Consider the following 4,885-nt stretch of genomic DNA (forward strand, 5'->3'; position numbering starts at 1 on the left):
ATTGACTAAATCAACGTTCAAAATTAACACTAATTAAAAAATGCATGGTGACAATTTTATTTTTTTGCATCAAGGTCAAATTCTAGGTGCATGGTTTTCCTTCTTAAGATGCATGACTTTCCTTCTTAAGGTGCATGGTTTTTGTGTTTAAGGTAAGTGATTTTTGTATTATGTAGTTTAAGGTGCGTCAGATGTTGAAAATTTAAGAGCGTTGATCTAAAGCTTTAGGTGCGTGGTTTTCCTTCTTAACGTGTGTGGTTTATGTACTTAAGGTGCGTCAGTTATTGAAACTTAATACGTCGGCCTAAAGCTTTAGGTGAGTAGTTTTTCTTCTTAAGGTGCGTTGTTTTTCTTCTTAAGGTGCGTTAGTTGTTGAAACTTAAGGTGCGTCATTTTAACTTTGGGTGTGTGGTTTGTGTTCTTAAGGTGCTTTGCTTTTGTGCTTAAAGTGAGTGGTTTGTGTACTTAGGTGATCCTTTTTGTGTTAACCGCACAACCGCACGGGAACCTATATCTGCACCTGAACTCATCCACACACACACAGTGTTGACCTTGCTAGATCTTATGGTTTATAACTTTTTTGACTTGGTAAATATACATTACTGCACCAATGTACCATTGCATCGGATGCACCACTGCACCACTTCAAAATCTTGGCTGTCTGATCTCTCATCTAAACGATAAATAGGAGTTCACAGGTTCACACCCAAACATAGGTTTATTGATTTGGAACGGTATACTATTAGTAAGTGTAATAAATTTTATTAATACTTTAATAAAACGGTTTAAAATTACAAATTATTAAAGACTTCTTGGTAAACAACATTAGTAGTTGAACTACATCAAATCCTTTCTGAGTCACTACAAATCCAAAATTTGAGACCTTTGTGATTGCTAACTCTATCTAGATGTTGTAACATACAATTGACCATAGACAAAAATTGGTTTTTTCCAATAGCAATCCAACATGAGGTAATGTTTGGCCTTGACTTTTATTGATGATCATTGCATATGAAAGCATTAAGAGGAATTGTCTTCTTTGAAATTTGAATGACACACTTGGATGTGACAGTGTCATAGTCATGCAGGAACTAGCAACCTAGTTCTTGCATTGTTACCGGACATTATCATGGCTTTTATTACATGGTATGACAATCTTGTAACTAAGGTTGTTGGAGAGGATTTCTTCAACATCTTCTTCTAGCCTTGGCTATTTCGTCTGACTGGGTGATTAGGCAGATGGATGTTCATCATGTCTTTCTCAATGGGAATCTTTCTGAGACTTTCTACATGCGTCAGCTGCCTGGCTATACTGATGCGACCTTTCCTAAACATGTCTGTCTGTTGTAGCAATCTCTCTATTGCCTAAAGCAAGCTCCTCGGACTTGGTTCACACGATTAAATGATTTTAGACACGATTAAATGATTTTCTGTTGTCTAATTTATTGATGTTGGTTCTTCTAAAACAGGCGTTTCCTTATTTATCTATACACAGAATCCTTTACCCGTTTATCTATTGGTTTATATATGTTGATGATATTCTTATCATGGACAATGATTGTGTTTTTGTTGAGAATCACAACTCTCATCAATGTAATCATACAACACGCTTCATTTAATTACTTTCCAGAGAAATAGGAAAAGTTTAATAGTTTATGCAATTTTTGCTGAGATTCGAGCGTTAATGTCAAGGGTCAAGTTGAACGTGCAGTGTCTGAAAGCATTGACTACAATATGATTCCCAACTTCCATCTCTAAAATCTTTTGATTTCTTTTACTTCCAAATTTTGAACTCTATGGCCCCCTGCCAATGATTGTATCTATTTTATTTTTATGTTCTCAGTTTCATCAATGATATACTTTGGAAAAATTAGGATTCTCAAATTATAGAAAATAGAAATTAATTTCAAAATTAATAAGTTAAAAGTAATAAGTCACGAATAAGATGTGAATGACGCAATTTATTTATTTGAGATTGAACGAAAGGGAGCCGCAAGTTAGGGAGATAAATCTAAAGCAAGACTTAATTCCATTTTAATTTTGTTTCTAAATTTATAGGTAATAGTTTATTTTGTCATTCTTTTTCAAAATAACCTCATTTGATCCTAATATTATTGTGACATGACTACTTTTGGTGATCTGTCAACAAAATTGTTGAAATCTCGTTAAATACAAGAACATTTTAAATTTTTTAATTACACAAAGTGAGTTGACCTATTATATTTTTATTTGTATTCTTGAAAGAAAATCATAACTGAAGACTTAAATGTCCTTGTATTTTACGGAATTTCAACAATTTTGTTAACAGAGGATTAAAAATGGTCATGTCACAATAATATTATGATTAAAGAAAGATGTTTTGTAAAAGGACTAAAAATGAATCTTCACTTATAATTTAGGACCAAAATAGAATTAACTCTAAAGCTAAAATAGGTTATTACAAACTATATGTCCAATTATAACAAGCTTCTAAATTCTAGGTACTTGTCTTATACTCAAACTAGACATACAAATTTCTAATTAATCTCTTTCCTTCTAGCCAAGCACCTTGTGCTCAGATAGCATGTAGTGACTCTCCCGTATAGGAGGTCATGATATCGAGCCTCAGTGGATGTGATGTTGGCTCTTTGTGCTTCAACAGGTTGAGAAAGTATAGATGAATAGATACTACAAATCTACAATGTAACACATCACAGATACATAATATGTTAACCAACATCTTATGAATCTACAGTAAATATATTCTGTACCTATAATTAATAATTTATGTGTATACAATTACCATGTTATATATATATACACGCGCACACACACCGGGTCAAACCACTTTGTATAAAAAAGATTGAAATGCCCTTGCATATTGGATCAAAGGTGAATGTTCTAATAAAAAAACACTAAAAGTGGACTGTCACATATAAATCTAGGACAAAAAATGAAATTAGCTCAAGAAATAAGTATTTAAATTTCAAAAAATAAATATGATAGGTAAAATAAAACAAAGAAGAATAATAATTGATGGGTGAACTGTGAACATATGCGAGCTAGCTAGCCCAATTGCGGATAGCTTTGGCATAGTCCTCTACCCAACTCAAAGTACCTTGACTTGGCATAGAGGTTATTATATAGCGATCGTACTGTTTCTTAAGACTCGGGAAACTTAAAAATCGTATCACTACGCCAACTAGATAATAGATAAGACTCCTATAGATAACCATCTAGATGAACATCCTACTTGGTGGAAAGAATTTGTTACAAAAGCATACACATATTGTATGTTAGTTCAAAACACTCTCATGCATTCTTTGACATCTATCCTTAATTCATAACTAATAATCAATTATGTGTACTTGAGGATTCTACCGCAATCAATCAATACACATCTTATTTATGTCGCTATCTTGATTATGGGCTATTGAGTTATTGCGGTCTATCAATGACAAATTATTGTGTGGACTATACTGTGTGGACTATAACAAAAAGTATATTTTTAATATGCTAAAAGTATATTATTCGTGAATGTACTTTCAGTACTCAAATAATATATTTTTCTGAATACAATGTATATTTTTAATACTTTAATAGTATAGTATTTGTGTAATAAATATACATTATTTGATAGTATAATCCACGAATTGGAAGAATAATGATTGTCTATCAATAGTCTTCCACCAAAATCCTTAGTCTAATGAAATTGGGATCCAAATTCCTAGAATTTCTTGTTTTCCCACTCTCAATAATTTCCGACAAAGTCCATGTGTGGTAATTGAAGAAGGATCGTAGTACTAGTAGAACGAGTATTCATGAATCATTTAGTGGTGAAGATAATGACTGTTTCCGCGTCGGGCCGAAATAATGATGCATTTTTTATTCCTTGTTTGCGAAATTGTAAATTTGCACTTCATATATTTTATAGAATAGATGTAGAATATTGCTGCATAGATCTCACATGTTACTTAGAATATGACAGGTATTGGAATGAATGGGACTGTTGGTTTTACGGTTGTGCTATAACCGAACAGCATGCCTACATTACCGTAAAACTTAGAAAACATAATGAGAAATAACACAAGGATAATTGGAGAGAATAATTACGCTTGCATTAAAGTCAGAACCCCTAACAATGTGACCCTAGGAAGGTATTTAAACAAGAATAATGGGCTTTAGTAAGGAAACAAGGAGGGGCCTTACCAAATATGACATTAGGAAAGTTACTTAAGCCACAAGAACTGCCATAAATACTTGTCAAATCTGGAATGGGAGAGAATGAGAGAATCCTCTCGAATCAACCATAAATGTTAGATTCCGCACACTCGCCACCTTTCAGGGCGCACCTAGCCGGGCACAGCTTCCCGACTGCCTCCACCAACGGGTCACTCGGGTCCTTCAACCCGGACCACAAGCTGGGTAAAACTAGTTAGTCGGCGGGCTCCAGATACCGAGACTCTTTGGGTCGGGTACCCCAGTCGGGGGTATCCATCACTTGTTCCTCACCTTCTTGAGCTCTTGCAAGGCGACGACTCAGGAAAGTAAATCTTCAAAATGGGTCCTCAGAGGCGCATTGCCTGTATGCAAGCAGTCAGCACCTTGTCAATCTTATAGTGTAGCTGACTACCAAATCGCTACCGAGCCGGATCGCTAATCCATCATCTCTCCACTCGCCTGGTTCATCTTTTGTGATTGGTTCCGTCTTACAGTGGCTATCAATACGGCATAATCATTGTGCTTCCTCGATTCCCGCCAGTTACCTTTTCGAAAAATAACCATCCTGACTGCTAGACGTTAGAACCACTTCCCAACCGTCCGATGCTCGCCACGTATCGCCATATGAACGATCGGACAACTCTATAAATATTCTTCTTCTTCTCCCCCCCCCCCCCCCCCCCCC

Source organism: Ipomoea triloba, chromosome 4 (assembly GCF_003576645.1).
Source record: "Ipomoea triloba cultivar NCNSP0323 chromosome 4, ASM357664v1".
In the NCBI taxonomy this organism is placed as follows: domain Eukaryota; kingdom Viridiplantae; phylum Streptophyta; class Magnoliopsida; order Solanales; family Convolvulaceae; genus Ipomoea; species Ipomoea triloba.